Below are 15,511 nucleotides of genomic sequence, written 5' to 3' on the forward strand. Positions count from 1 at the left end.
TGGGCAGCGCCCGGCCCACGGGCCCTGATCTCGGGGTCTGGGCGGCGCCGGCGCGGCGGGCCCTGATCTCGGCCGGGTCTGGGCGCCCGGCAGGGCCCTGATCTCGGCCGGGGTCTGCGGCGCCCGGCCAGCGGGCCCTGATCTCGGCCGGGTCTGGCGGCGCCCGGCCCGACGGGGCCCTGATCTCGGCCGGGGTCTGGGCGGCGCCCGGACGGGGCCCTGATCTCGGCCGGGTCTGGGCGGCGCCGGCCCGACGGGCCCTGATCTCGGCTGGAGTCTGGGCAGCGCCCGGCCGACGGGGCCTGATCTCGACTGGGTCTGGGCGGCGCCCGGCCCGGCCGGGCCCTGATCTCGGCTGGGGTCTGGGCGCGCCCGGCGGACGGGGCCCTGATCTCGGCGGGGTCTGGGCGGCGCCCGGCGCGACGGGGCCCCGATCTCAGCGGGGGCCTGCAGACCCTACCCCATCCGCCTGGCCCCCGGGAGAAGGTGGGTCGCGCCCGGGGGTGGGGGGAGGGCAGGCCCGCGCTGAGCGGAGGGTTAAAGGCTGCGGAGCGGCTGGCCAGGGGCCGGGCCGGGCTAACGAGGCGCTAATTGGGCTGGGGAAGGCGCCTGGCCGGCGGCGGGCGGGGCAGCAGGAAGCGGCTCCCCCCGCCCCTGGGGCCCGGCTGGGGAGGGGACCCCCCCCCCGGCGCTCCCCGCTGGGACCGGGGGCCCCCGTCGTGCCGGGCGCTGCACAGACTCGGTCCCAGAGCCTGTCCCTGCCCTGCAGAGCTCCCGGTCTGAGCGGCCCAAGGCTCATGCTCCCCACGTGACAGGAGGGGAAACTGAGGCCAAGGATCTGCCAGGACTTCCCACAGGTGAGTGGCCTGAGTGGCCGCGTCTCCCGTGTCCCAGCCCGGAGCCTCGGCCGCAGCCCCCCCTCCCCCCCCCGCAGGCTTTAGGGAAACCCCCCTTCTCTGGCCCTGGTCCCCCCCCAGCCAGCCACCTCCCCCAGCCGTGAGCTCACATCCCCTGGGTCTCCTCCCGCTGCCTGCGCCCTAGTGCTGGGAGACCCCCGGAGCAATGTCCCGGTCTGACCAGGGGCCTGGCGCGTAACCCAGCGAGGTGCCCGTCCAGGGGGACTCCGGTTCCTGCCACGGGCGGCCGGGCGCGTAACCCAGGGGCCGGGCGCGTAACCCAGCGAGGTGCCCGTCCGGGGGGCTCCGGTTCCTGCCCCGGGCGGCCAGGCGCGTAACCCAGCGAGGTGCCCGTCCGGGGGGCTCCGGTTCCTGCCCCGGGCGGCCGGGCGCGTAACCCAGCGAGGTGCCCGTCCGGGGGGACTCCGGTTCCTGCCACGGGCGGCCGGGCGCGTAACCCAGGGGCCGGGCGCGTAACCCAGCGAGGTGCCCGTCCGGGGGGCTCCGGTTCCTGCCACGGGCGGCTGGGCGCGTCTCTCTGGTGACGGCGAAGGGACTCTGCACTGGGGCATGGAAAGCGCCCGCTGCCCTTGGTGCATCGGAGCTGCCCTGGCTCGGTGGCTCCAGGGTCGGAGCGAGACGCTGTCTCAGGCCTTGCAGGAGGGGTGACGGTCACGGCCCCAGGCTCCTGCCTGGCCTGGCCTCGGCGTGCGCCCGTCTCCCAGTGCAGCAGGGCCGGCTGGGCGCAGCGGGTGGCATGACTGCGGCAGGCGCGCTGGCATTGCCTCGGGGCTGGCTGCAGTCGCTGCGCTGTGCCCACTCTCCCCATGTGTGCGAATTCCCCTGCGAACCCACAGCATTCCTGGCCCGGCGGAGCTGAATGCCCCATTCTCTCCGCGCCCAGCGGCTCGTGTCTTAGAACCGTGGCTCTGGGCTCTGCCCGACAAGGCGCTTGGACCCGTGCGCCGGGGGTGCTTCTCCCGCAATCCGCGTAGCTGCAAAGCGGCAGAGCCCTGCAGGGCTCCCCGAGGCCTCCTCACCCCCACCCAATCCCAGGCACTTAGGAGCTGCAGAGAGCCCAGGGGTCCCGACTCCCAGCTCCGGGCTCCCTCTGCAGGGAGTCTGCTGGGCACTGCCCCGTGCACTGGCAGCTCTGCCCCGCTGCAGTGGGATGTTTGCCAGCTGCTCCCCCTTAGGTCTCCCCTGCCCCGGGGCACGGCACGTGCTGTGATCCTGCCGTGCTGGCCTGGGCCAACGGGCGCCAGGGTCCCAACCGCCTCCTGCCCGCCCCTGCGGCAAGACACCCGTCTCCTCGGACCGGCCTTGGCGGCAGGGCAGGGCAGGGCTGCTCTGGGGGTGCCGGGAGGGCTCCCGAAGGTCCCCGAGGGGCTGAGGCTGCAGAGACCCTCATGAATGACTCCCCCCCCCGGGGGGGGGCTCTCGGTGCCGCGACGGGACACCTGGGCAGCTCCTCCACTGCCCTGGGCGGTGGCTTCCCGCAGACCGTGCCCAGTGGGAGCCGCAGTGTGTGGGGACAGGGCAGGGCCCCGTTGGGCTGTCGGGGCGCTCGCGGGGGGTCTCTGCAGGGGCTGCCAGGCTGGCACGTGGCTGTAGCGTTAAACGGGGGTTGGGGCAGACCCAAGTGCCTGCTTCCTGTGTTCCCGTCTCTTGCTCGTTACACACGACTGGTGGGTGGGAACGGCTGCCCGGGGCGCAGGGCGGCTTGGGGTCGGGGCCGGGGCCGGAGGGACTTACAAGCTGGACCTGCACAAAGTGCTTCTCTAAGGAGTGAGGCAGGAGGGGAAGGGCCTCGGACGCCTGGGTTCCGTTCCCAGCTTGGCCGCTGACCTGCGGGGGGATCGGGGGCAAGCTGCTCCCCCCCGCTGAGCCTCGCGGGGAAGGACAAAGCCCGAGAGGCGCCGCACTCCGCTGCCCGGTGCTGGAGCCACGTGCGCTCGCCTCAGCGGAGGGCCCGGTTCGGGGGCACGGAGGACGTTCCCAGCAGCGCTGAGCGGCACAGCTGGAACTGGCCGTGCTGCGGGGAGCCTTCGGGAGAAGGCCGGTGAGTGAGTGTGCGCTGGGATTGCTGCCCACGGCAGGGGAAGGCCGGCAGAGCGTCTCTGCGGAGCAGGGCTGGCTTGCGTGGTCCTGCGTGTGCTCGGGGTGTGTCCATTACTGGTGGTGGGGCAGGTACCTGATGGCCCCGGGCTGCAGGGAAATAGGTGCTGTACATAGATGGTGATCTGAATTGCGTTAAACTTAATTGAAACCCGGCGTAACAGCTGCCCTTCGTTACTGAGAAAGGTCAGAAATAATTAAGCTCCAGGTAGCTAAAACAATAGCAGCCTCCACCCCAAGCACAGGCAAACCTGAGCAGAGGGGGTTTGGCGGCTGGCTATTGTTCCCTGGGGGGAGGGCGGGGGTCTGTGTGGGAGAAGCTGTGGCAAGCCCTTGAGAGCGCCTTTGGGCAGAGTGCTGGCTGGGAAGGGGCTTGAAGCTTTTTGCTCGTGTCGTCTCCTGGTGTTTTATTCCTGCTGCGTTAGGGACCAGACATTGCCACAGCGTTGTCACCCGGCTCCTCCCCCAGCTTCTCTTGTGAACCCAAACAACCTGCTCGCCCTTGAATGTGGGCGAAGTGCCTGGGCCCGAACGGGACACCAGCACCGTGCTGCCCTCGCCCCAAGAGCTTAGCACTGAAATAAAGACGACCCAGGGAGGCTCAGCCCCGGGTTAGGGGGTGAACAGAGGCCCCAGGTCGTGGCAGAGCCGGGCCTCTGAACCCAGATCTCCAGGGACTGAGGCTGCAAAGAAGGGCCGTTGCTGGAGCCGGGCAATCGAGGGAAGCGTCCGGTGCAGCTTCCGGCAGCGCGGGCCGGGCCGGGGCTTTCCAGAGGCTGTCTCCTGGCGGAAGCTGCTCCAGGAGGAGGATGTCCTGTGTTTACAATGGCTGGGCAGGGCCCCTGTTCCCAGAGAAAGGGCACAAACAGCCTCTTACCTGCAGGGAGCGGGGGTGGGGGTGGGCTGTGCTTCAAAGGGGGGGCCCCAGACCCCCGCGGGCACCGTCCGTCCGGGCGCCACCTTGGGAACCTGCGTGGAGCAGCGGGGCCCGGCCCTGGGGTGTAACAGCAGAGCCCAAGCGTCTCCCTTGCGAGCAGCCTGGGGCGGGGCTGAGTCCCAGCCGGGGCGGCCTGGGCACCTCACGCCCCCTCCCCAGAATCACTCGGGCTTGGGAGAACTTTGGTCTTTAGTTCGTAGCTTCTCCCCTTTTGCAAACGGGGATCTCAGGCGGAGCCCCCAGACCTGCTTTGCCTGCCGCTGAGGGGTCCCTTCCCCCGTCTCAGTAGGATCGAAACCAGGTGCTGAGAGAAGGAGATACCCCCCCCACCCCCGGGGCTGCTGGCAGAGCTGGGAATGGAACCCAGGAGCCCTGATTCTCAGCATCCCCGCCCCAGCCTACGTTCTCTCTCCGCCGGGGGTGCTGGGTTCAGGTCAAACTTCCTCTCTCAGCCTGATTCCAGTGCTGGGTCAACCCACCCACTTCCTGCAGCCCGTGCGGTGACACCGGGTGCTGCTGTGAGACGAGAGGTGCGTTCTTCGCTCAGTGACCCCAGGGACGTGGGGTTTGGGGGCTGGGGGCCGATCTTCAGCGGGGGCCGGTGGCTCCCCACCAAGCCGCACTCCGGTATCGCGGGGCCGGGGGCAGATCTCCAGCGGGGGCCGGGGGCAGATCTCCAGCGGGCACCGGGGGCTCCCCACCAAGCCGCACTCTGGTATCGCGGGGCCGGGGGCAGATCTCCAGCGGGGGCTGGGGGCAGATCTCCAGTGGGCACCGGGGCTCAGATCTCAGCGGGGCCGGGGCAGATCTCCCGCGGGGGCCGGGGGCAGATCTCCCGCGGGGGCTGGGGGCAGATCTCCAGCGGGCACCGGGGGCTCCCCACCAAGCCGCACTCTGGTATCGCGGGGCCGGGGGCAGATCTCCAGCGGGGACCGGGGGCTCCCCACCAAGCCGCACGCTGGTATCGTGGGGCCAGGGGCAGATCTCCAGCGGGCACTGGGGGCTCCTCACCAAGCCGCACTCTGCTATCGCAGGGCCGGGGGCAGATCTCCAGCGGGGGCCGGGGGCTCCCCACCAAGCCGCACTCTGGTATCGCGGGGCCGGGGGCCGATCTCCAGCGGGGACCGGGGGCTCCCCACCAAGCCGCACTCTGGTATCGTGGGGCCGGGGGCCGATCTCCAGTGGGCACCGGGGGCTCTCCACCAAGCCGCACTCCGGTATCGCGGTGCCGGAGCCGATCTCCAGCGGGGGCCGGGGGCAGATCTCTAGTCGGGGGCCGGGGGCAGATCTCCAGCGGGCACCGGGGGCTCCCCACCAAGCCGCACTCCGGTATCGCGGGGCCGGGGGCAGATCTCTAGTCGGGGGCCGGAGCCGATCTCTAGTCGGGGGCCGGGGGCTCCCCACCAAGCCGCACTCCGGTATCGCGGGGCCGGGGACAGATCTCTAGTCGGAGGCTGGGGGCAGATCTCCAGTGGGCACCGGGGGCTCCCCACCAAGCCGCACTCCGGTATCGCGGGGCCGGAGCCGATCTCCAGCAGGGGCCGGGGGCCGATCTCTAGTCGGGGGCCGGGGGCTGGTCTCTTCCTTTCCGCTTCGGAGTCGGACAAGTGTCCGCACAAGCCGTCCCCAGGCCCGATGCAGCGTCTCCGCCCTTCGCGCCTCCTCCTGCCTCGGCACAGAGCCCTCCCCCTGCAGGGCGGTTTGGTGCCCGATGGGCAGCTGCTGGGGCCTGGGCTCCCCTCCAGCTCCCGGGGTCCCTACACACCAGCGCTGCTGCCACCCGGTCCCTCTGCCCATTGCACTGTAATTAACACCTGCGAGACCTGCTGTTTGCACGGTGCTGACGAGGGGGCATAGATCACGGTGCTGCTCGGACGCGGCCCCGGGAGGCCGTGCTGGGGCCAGCCGGGAAAAGCAGGACACCCCCCCCCCCCTGCTGCTGCTCCGGCTGTCGGGGCGTATTGCACCAGAGCGGGGGGAACGTCCTGCCCGGCCACGTGGCCGGGGCTCTGCTGGTGCCCTGAGGTGGCCGAATGCTGCGCTCGCATTGCCTAGCGGTTAGAGCTGGCTGTTGGGGGGGTGGTATTGCTAAGATGGGGAGCCAGGACTCCTGGGTTCTAGTCCCCTCCTCCAGCACCCGCCCATGGCCCAGCTCGGCCTTCGGCGGCCTGGCGCTCGCCCTGCCTGCCTGTCCCCCCGCGCCGCCCGGGCACCCAAGCCAGGGGCTTTAACTTGTCTCCCTCGTCAAATCCGCCCTGGGCAGGGAGGGGAGAACAATGGGCCGGTGCCGTGTGGAAGTGCTGACGGTGGGTTAGCGTTAATCTGCTGGGCCCGCGGCCCATTCACTGCTGCGTGCAGGGGGCTTTAGCCTGCGGGAGCCGGGTGCTGGGAGAGGGGGCCGTGGCCAGGCTGGGGACGGAGCGGCGGGAAGATGTGCGACCGCTTCGGCAAGGCTCTCCGCACCGCCTGGGCCCTGGCCGCTGGGCGTGGTAAGCCAAGGCCTGGGGGGAGGGCAAGGACCTGGCCCTGCAGCCATCCGGGGGCTCCTCCTGCCCCCCCCCCAGGGCGGGGAAGGGGAGCCTGGCAGGGCTGGGAGTGCAGCCCCGAACTCCGGGGTCCCAACCCTACCCAGGGGTTCAGTAGCTTCCGGCTCCTCACCTGGGAGCTTCCCCGAGGCTGCGGGTGCGGCTGGGGGCGGATTGCCTGGGACAGACCCCGGCCGAGGTGGCAGACCCCTCCTCCCTCTCCGTCTCTGCACCTGGGGCCCTCGGCCCAGCGGTGCACGATGCTCACCAGTCGTCTCACGAGTGCGTCGCACAGGTGTGATGGAAATGGCACCGTCTTCCACCCCCCCCCCCCGTCACGGTAGGCAGGAGCGTGCTCCTGTGTCCTGACCCCTGCCTCGGTTTCCCCCACCCGGGAATGGCGCTAACCCTGAGAAGAGGGGCGTGGAGAGGCCCCGTGCTCGGGCGGCCGAGGGCTCAGCGCGGTGCTGCCAGCAGGGAACTCGGGAGCTGCCAAGCGAGGTTAGCTCAGCGCGGGGCCCTGTGCGGTGAGCAGCAGAAATTCCCTCGCACGGACGCCTGCCCCGGTGTGCAGCGCGGCCGGCCCGAGTGCCGTGGGTCACTGTCTCCCTGGCCGCGGGCTCTGATTGGGCCCCGCTGCTGCCTCGCCGGAGGGGCTGCCCCCTGCCCGTGTCGGATCTGGGGCAGTGCTGGGCACGTCCTGGCTCCTAAAGGCAAACTGGGGGGGCGAGGGGGGCATCCGGGGCTACACCTGGCGAAAGAGACGCCAAAGCTGGGAGCCAGGGAGGAGGTCTGGATGCTGCGGGGAGCCCAGAGCAGAGGGGGTTCAGCTGGCGTTGGGGTAACTGGGAATTTGGGGGGGTCTTTCTGCCAACTTTCTAATCACAAAACCAAACACCCCTGCTTTGAGGCCCCGCCCCTGCTTTGAGGCCCCGCCCCTGCTTGCTCCATCCCCCCTCGCTCGCTCTCCCCCACCCTCACTCACTTTTGCTGGGCTGAGGCAGGAGATTGGGGTGCAGGGGGAGCTCTGGGGGGGCCAGGGGTGAAGGGTTTGGGATGCAGGAGGGGGCTCAGGGCTGGGGACAAGGTTGGGGTGCAGGGAGGGCTCTGGGGGCCGGGGCTGAGGGTTTGGGGTGCAGGAGGGGGCTCTGGGTGGGGCTGGGGTTGGGGTGCAGGGGGCCAGGGTGAAGGGTTTGGGGTGCAGGGGGCTCTGGGGCTGGGGTTGAGGTGCAGGGGTGAGGGATTGGGGTGCAGGAGGGGCTCTGGGGGCCGGTGGTGAGGGGTTTGGGGTGCAGCGGGGCTCTGGCTGGGGACGGGGTTGGGGTGCAGGGGGCTCTGGGGGCCAGGGGTGAGGTTGGGGTGCAGGAGGGGCTCTGGGGCCAGTGTTGGGGTGCAGGGGTGAGGGATTGGGGTGCAGGAGGGGCTCAGGGCTGGGGACAGGGTTGGGGTGCGTGGGGGCTCTGGGGGCCGGGGTGAGGGGATTGGGGTGCAGGAGGGCTCAGGGCTGGGGACAGGGTTGGGGTGCAGGGGGCTCTGGGGCTGGGGTTGGGGTGCAGGAGGGGGCTCTGGGGGGGCCAGGGGTGAAGGGTTTGGGGTGCAGGGGGGCTCTGGCTGGGGACGGGGTTGGGGTGCAGAAGGGGGTTCAGGGTGCGGGGTCCCGCCGGCGCTTCCTGCAGCTCCCAGGAAGTGGCTGCCAGGTCCTTGCAGTCCCATGGCGCAGGGTGGCCAGGGGGTCTCCGTGCGCTGCCCTCGTGCCCACAGGTGCCGCCCCCTGACTGGACTTTTAATGGCCCGGCAGGCGGTGCCAACCGGAGCTGCCAGGGTCCCTTTTCAACTGGGCGTTTGCAACCCAGGGCCGGTGTCTAGCGCCCTGCCCAGCCCAGCCCCTCTGCCGGCTGCAGCCCTGGGCTGCCCAGCTCTGACCCCTGCAGTGACCTGCCCCCTGCAAGTGGGGGGCTGAGACGCCCCCTGACCGCGGTGCTGTTCTCCGAGAGGCAAAGCCAGCGGACTTGCCCCCCCCTCCCCCCGGGGTCTGGTCCCAGCCGCTCTGCTCCCGGGAAGCTGCTTTTCACCCTGACTCGAATACGCGCTCGGAAATCCAGCCACTCGCTCGGGGCGTCGAGCTTCCGAGGTCAGTTCAATCAGCCCAGGAAACGAAACTCGGCCAAACGTCCGCAGCAAACCTGGCAAGCCCAGAAACAGGGGGCTTTGGGGGGGGGGCTGTTCCTTTTTCTTTGGCCCCGACCCCCCCCCAGGAAAAGAGGGGGAGCTGGTTTGAGCTGTCTTGGACTTTGCTTTTGACCTGCTCGGAGCGTAACGGGAACGGCTCGGGAACGGCTCCGTGCACTGGCGCTTCCCCACCCGGCGTTCCCGGCTCGCGCCTCCCGGCTGCCCTGGCTGCAGCTCAGCGGGGCTGGGCACTGCCATGGGGGACGCTGCCCACCCGCCCCTGGCCGGGAAAGGGGCCTGCCTCTGGGCCAGAGCTGCCCCGGCCCTTTAAGTGCAGAGCCTGGACAGTCAGTGATATCTGGATCCCGTAAGGGGCCGTGAACACACACACACTCACACACTTACACACTCGCACAATCCCACGGACTCTGATGTCGGCCTGGCTGCAGCCAATGGCAGGGGAGCGCCTGCCCCTTTCTGCTCTGGGCTAGAACCTGCCTGTGTCTCCAGCCTCCTTTCCCCAGCCAGCTGCAGGGCTCGCTGGCCTGGGCCACTTCCCTCCGCGGGGCGGCGTTTGGCTCGGCGGGCTGGGGGTCGCTCTCTCTGCAGGGGGGCGCAGAGAGCCGGGGCCAGGGGCTGCCAGCTCCCAGGTAAGGTGCTGCGTGGGCTGCCCTGGCGCTGCCCGTCTGTCGCCTCCTGCGGGTGGAGGAGCAGCAGCAAAACGTGCCAAGATCTCACAGGGGCTTCAACACCCAGCCCAGGGCGAGCTCCCCACGCAGGGCCCCGGCCTTGGGGGTCGCTGCCCCGGTGCATTGCTGGTGGGGTGGGCTGAGACCCGTCCCGCTCGCTTCATGCCAGGGTGGGGGGCTGGGAGCACTGAGCTCTGCTCGCTGGCGCCGGGCTCAGCTGGCGGCGAAGTCCCTGCACCGAGGGCGACAGGCAGGGTGCAGATGAGCCGCCTGCGCCCCTGGGTGGCTCCGCTGGCCGGGTCGCTGCTGACGCTGATTGTTTGGGGACCTGAGGCGAGCTCTGCGCCGTTGGACGGTCCAGTGTCGGGCTGGGGGGTTCTCGGTACTTGTCAGCTCAGGACTGGCGCTTGGCAGGGGCGCGAGCGGCACCGAGCAAAGCGATGAGACCAGCCCTCTGTGGCGGAGGTTAAGCCGCGTCACCTCAGGCCCGGCCAGCGCTCAGGGGCGCCGGTGAGGGGAGCCGAGGGGCAGCACTCTCGGGGTGCTTTGAGTGATTGGCAGGGGGGTGCCCCCCATCTCTGCTGGGGAATCGCCCTGGGAGAGGCTGACCCAGCCCGGTCGAATCTCCGGCAGTGCCCCTGTTCCCTGGGAACTCGGGGTCTGTAGGAAGGAGGCTGGCGCAGGCAGGGATGTGGGGGTTGAGCTGGGTGCCTGTGGCCGGGTCGGAGGGACTGTTCCATGGGTGGCAGCTGCAACCCAGCCGGGGGCCGTGAGAGCTGCCCAGCCCGGGAGGGGCCCGGTCTCAGGGTGGGGTTGGGGCCTGGGGGGTTTGACCCCAGGGCTGCCTGGCCGCCCAGCTCGGTGTGGGTCATAGCAGGGCCCTGGCAGGCGTGAGGGGGACGAGCAGCCGCCGCCCGGCAGCCTGGGCGGTTGCACCAGTGCAAAGCAGGCGTGCAAAGGGTGACTGGTGCAAAGGGCTGCACGAGGGGTGGAGCAGCGTGGGACTTGGGGGTGGGCGTTGTGTGTGGCTGTACAGGGGGCCTGGTGGCGAATCCACCTGCCTCCGGCCCCGTGAGCTGAGCCTGCGGCTGGATTCTCTGCCCAGCCGCTCGCCGGTGCTGCGCCGCGTGGCGAGGGGCCCGGTGCCCCTGCTGGCTCCGCCGGTTCCAGGCGTGCGGGGTCAGGCTGGGCGGGATCCGGCCCCGTGCGGTGCTGGTCCAGAGGGCAGGTCGGTCTGTGCTCCGACACGCTGCCACAGCACCAGAGTTGGAGCCTGGGCGCCCTGGGGTGCACAGTCCCCAGCTGGTGCAGACGGGAGCCCATGGAAATGCCCCAGCTCTGGGCTTGGTCCCTTGCAGAGAGCGAGTCCCTGCGCTGGGCCCCCCGAGCTCCCCTTGCTCTGTTAGGCTGGGCAGTGACTCCCACTGCTCCCCCCTGCGTGGCCTGGCTGGCAGGGGCTGGCCTTGCCCAGGGCAGCCGGGGCTGGGCCGTTCTAAGCAAGGGATGGGTCTGCCCACTGCCGTACTCCAGCCCCAGCAGTGCCCAGGGCTCCAGCCTGAGCTCCGGGCCCTGCCGCGCTTGGAGCTGTACAGACGGGGTTGGGAGCTGCACGGATACTGGGGCCAGGCTGCTGCGGGCTGGGGCTCGTGGTGGTTTACTCAGCTCAGCTGGGAAGAGTAAAGCAGCACGAGCTGCGGCTAGAGGGAAGTACCAGGGTCCGTTGCTGGTGCTGCTGGCCCGTGGTGGCCCCTGCCTGAGGACCCTACGGCTAGCGACCAGGGCCCTAGCTGGGTACATTGCACCTGCCACGTGCTCCTCGTGGGGACCGGCTCAAGCCGGGCCCTCGCCAGCAGGGCCTGTGCCCGCTCCCCTCCGGCGCGACGAGCCCAGCCAGTGCTGGGTTAAAGGGTCTGAGGGCCCTGTGGAAATTGGGGGAGGGGGTGGCACATTTGCTCATATTTGGCCCAGCCGCCCCCACCCCCAGTCATGAAGGGGGGGGCTGGGCTCAGTCTGGGTGACATGCGACCTCCGATGCCACCCGCCCGAGTGCGGTGCTCAGGGTCCCCCCCGCGCCGGGGGCTCCGTGCGAGGGCACCCAGTGCCTGCTGGTTCCTCCAGGCCTGGGTGCGACCGTCTCTGAGCCAGCGCGGCCGTGCTGGCTGGGGATCCCGCCGCCCGCCGGAGCTGGGTGCGCACGAGGCGGGAGCAGAGAAATGGCTTCAGAGCCGCCACCACGACGTCTCCCGGGACAGGTGCGGTTACACTGGCCAGAGGGGAGGGGGCGAGGCTTTGGCTGGCACAAAGTCACCCCAGAACCAGCACTGTTCCGCCAGGGCAAGCGGGCAGCCACTGCCCCTGCAAACTGGGCACACTTGGCTGTTTGACCTGGGAGCACTTTGGCCAGGGGCTTCCCCCGGCCTCGCCGGGAGCCGGGCCTGGACCCGAGGGAACCGGGGGGCGGCTGCTCTGGGAGCCCAGCCATGCTGCCACGTCAGTGGTTCTGCACCGGGAGCCAGGGCACCTCGGTGGGGCCGCGCCCTGCCCCCCTGCGGCCAGCGCCAGCCGGGCAGGATGCGTGCCGTGACTCGCCGCACAGGAAGCCACTTCTCAACCTCCTGCCGCTCAGATTCCCCGGCTCCGCTTCCTCCAGGAAGCCAATTGACAAGTTTGTTTTGCCTGCAGCCTCTTCTGCCCCGAAGGAAACGCTCCCGGGGTGGGGAGGTGGGAGCTGGTGCTGAGCCGGGCGCCCGGCCTGGCGGAGCTGAGGGGCTGCTCGAGGGGGCCGAGAGCCGGGGATTTCAGGGCTGGATTTTCCTGTTCGGGGCAGCACCCGAGACCCCTGCCAAGGGCTGCCCGAGAAGCCGCCCCGAGCGAGGCCAAGGCCGGAGCATTGGAAAACCAGGGCGGGAGACCAGCCCTAGACACGAGGCCGCGGCTCGAATTCAATCGCTGGCTAATTAGATCCTCCGCATAATCGGCTCAGAGTCTTTGATCCCCCCCCCACCCCCTGGCCTCGTTTAATTCGAGTGGAATCGCTGGCACTAAACCGCCCCCGCTGGCTGGTGTCTCCTGCCGTGGAGCCGCCGGGGCGACCGGGAATGTGCTGGGAAGTGGGCCCTGGCGTGTGACGGCACCGGGCGGGATCGTCCTGGCACTGGAGCCCAAGGCCGGGGCTGTGCCCCAGAATGAGCTGCAGTGGGCAGGTGGGGGGGGAGGAATGGACTTGGGGGGCCGGGGGGCTGCCTGTCGGTCGGCTCCACGCAGGGCTGGGCAGGCGGGGGCCGTCGCCAGGACAGAATTAGAAACGGGAAGCCGGAGCAGGGTGGAGCGCGGCCGAGGCGCTGGAGCCTCTGGTGCCGCTCGGCCTTGGGCCAGATACCGTCCGAGAGCAGCCGGGGGCTGGCCAGCGAGTGCGGGGGGTGGGGGAAAGAGGCCTCGGCTGCCCCAGCTTGGAGCCGTCCCCCATGGGGCCGCGGGTGGTTCTTCCGCGGACGTCCCCTGGCCTGGCCTCGCTGCCAGCTCTCCTGTCTGCACCCCCGCGCCCCCCCTTCCGCCACAGGGTCGATGCTGCGCCCATCACTGCTGCCTCTGGGCCTGGGCCTTCGTGCTGCCCCCACCCCAGCCCCTCGGGGGAGCTGGGCGCAGGGGGTGGGGGATGGTCAGAACGGGCCCCAAGCTCAGCAGGGCCCCCCGAGGGGGAAGGGTCGGGGCCCCCTGGTTCTCTCACCAGGCCTGGCTGGGGGCCCACGGTGCCCTGTCCCCCACCCCGCTGGGGGCCTGGCACTGCTGGGTGGGCGAGGGGCCGCGGCCGGAGACCAGCACGTCCCCTCCGCGTGAGCCTGGGGTGCCCTGTCCCCCACCCCACTGGGGGCCTGGCACTGCTGGGCGGGCGAGGGGCTGTGCCCGACGAGGGGCTGTGCGCAACGAGGGGCCGCGGCCGGAGACCAGCACGTCCCCTCCGCGTGAGCCCGGGGTGCCCTGTCCCCCCACCCCGCTGGGGGCCTGGCACTGCTGGGCGGGCGAGGGGCCGTGCCCGACGAGGGGCCGCGGCCGGAGACCAGCACGTCCCCTCGCGTGAGCCCGGGTGCCCTGTCCCCCCACCGCCGGGGCCTGGCACTGCTGGGCGGGCGAGGCTGTGCCCGCGAGGGCTGTGCACAACGAGGGCGCGGGAGACCAGCACGTCCCTCTCGCGTGAGCCTGGGGTGCCCTGTCCCCCCACCCCGCCGGGGGCCTGGCACTGCTGGGCGGGCGAGGGGCTGTGCCCGACGAGGGGCCGCGGCCGGAGACCAGCACGTCCCCTCCGCGTGAGCCCGGGGTGCAGTGCGCCAGGGCTGCGCCCGCTGGCTCAGGAGGGGGCCTGGCCCCGCTCCGGCATGGCGGGGCCGGCTGCAGCTCGGGTCTGGGGCAGGTACAAACACACACTATGGCCTCCGGGGCCCACACGCGCTGGTCAAACCGCTGCCCCTCCCCCCCTGTGCAGTGGCTCACAGCCGGGTGCCTCCTGTGTGTTTGTACAGCGCAGTGCACCAAGGCAGAGAGCCCCTGGGTTCTCTTCTCAGCTCTGCCATTGGCCCGGCCCCTCTCCATGCCTGGTTCCCCATGTGCCTGCTCTGGTCTGTGAGCTGTGTGGGGCAGGGCCGGGCTCACTCTGCGGCTGTGCAGCACCTGGCGCGGAGCGGCTCCAGCCTAGGTGTCACCGCGCTGCAGGGGCGATGGCTCCTGGCCGAGGCCGAGCTCACCAGGAAACTTTTTTTGTTCCCAGGAAAGATTTCAGTAGAAACAGAAGCTTTAGTGACATTTTTCTTAGTTGTTTTTATTTTTCCAGCTTTTCATCCCCAAAAAGAGAGATTTTGGGGGCTTGGCCGACATCGGAATTTCTGCACTGCTGGGAAAAGCAGGTTTTTCCGGGGGAAACGCTTCTCCCCGCGAGCAGGGGGTGTGTTTGGCCTGCCAGCTCCGTGGGGCAGGGACCGTCCCGTTGGTCTGACTGCAGCGCCTAGCGCAGGGGCCCTGGGCTGCGCGCTCCAGCGCTGCGCCAGCTTTTGGGTGTCTGGGTTCGGTTTGCTTTGGGGTTTGTTGCTGGCACAAAGAGCTAAAACTCGACACGTTTTCATCCCTTTGCAGCACAGAAAGCCCGAGCCTCCCAAAATAGCCCCCGGGCCCCTCCTTTCCCACCCCCGGTTAATTTTTTTCTGCTGAGCCTATAAAATACTTGGCATTCCCCACTGCTTGCTCCCGCGGGGAGCAGCGGCAGAAGGAGCCGGAAAGGCGAACAAGCTGCCGGTTGTCCGGCTAGCGAGTGGGACGAATTCTCCGACTCTCTTTGCTGACTTTCCCCAGGGGGCTTGGGGGCTTTAGGCAGCGGCACGGGGAAAGCAGCGCAGGGGATGTGTCTCCCGGGGTGCGGGGCCTGCCTGAAGCCAGGGGCCTCTGCAGCCAGAAGGAATCTCGCCCTTGGCCCAGCATTTCTTCCCCCGGGAGGAGGACTTGGGTTCGCCTCTCTTCCCGCCTGCGCAGGGCTCATGGCTGCTGCTGCTCCCATCTGCCCGGTTCCGTTCTGGGCGGCGTGGGGTTAACGGGAGCCCTGGTTTTCAGCCTCTGAAGAGCTGGGGAGACCCAGCGTCTCCCCGGGGTCACCCCGAGGCTGGTCTCTGACCCCCAGGGCCGAGCTGCCCCTGCTCCAGAGGAAGGGTGGAGGCATTGGACAAGGCTATGGCAGGCTGCTCAGGCTCCTTGGGCAACTGCATCTCTGGGCCTCAGTTTCCCCACGTGGATGGGAGAGCTGGGCTCTGGGGCTGGCTCTATGACGGGGCCACGTAGGCCGAAGGACGGGGAGTCAGGTCCTGGCTCTGTTGCCTCCTTATGGGCAAGTTACTTCCCCTGGCTCTGCCACGTCCCTGCCCCCGGGAGCTCCTGGCATCTCCCACGCGGGGTCTGGGCAGCGCCTGGCACCGGGGGGGGGCGTCTCTGGGCAGCGCCTGGCACCGGGGGGAGCGTCTCTGGGCAGCGCCTGGCACCAGGGGGTCTCTGGGCAGCGCCTGGCACCGGGGGGGCGTCTCTGGGCAGCGCCTGGCACCGGGGGGGCCGTCTCTGGGCAGCGCCTGGCACCGGGGGGGCGTCTCTGGGCAGCGCCTGGCACCGGGGGGGCGTCTCTGGGCAGCGCATGGCACCGGGGGG

At 70.2% G+C, this 15,511-nt stretch overlaps 1 protein-coding gene across 2 annotated transcripts in view; it reads left to right on the forward strand.

Annotated features, from left to right (window-relative positions):
• Positions 1 to 580: 580 nt before the first annotated feature.
• The window catches only part of PRX (periaxin), a 36,183-nt gene continuing 21,252 nt past the window's right edge, over positions 581 to 15,511 (forward strand). Inside the window, exon 1 of one of the 2 annotated variants that reach the window (XM_039510471.1) lies at positions 581 to 857. The gene's annotated coding sequence lies outside the window, so the exon portion shown is untranslated. Of the gene's footprint in view, positions 858 to 9,203; positions 9,296 to 15,511 lie in introns of those variants that run through there. The other variant, XM_039510472.1, reaches the window with a different exon arrangement.

Source organism: Mauremys reevesii, linkage group 22 (genome assembly GCF_016161935.1).
Source record: "Mauremys reevesii isolate NIE-2019 linkage group 22, ASM1616193v1, whole genome shotgun sequence".
NCBI lineage: Eukaryota > Metazoa > Chordata > Testudines > Geoemydidae > Mauremys > Mauremys reevesii.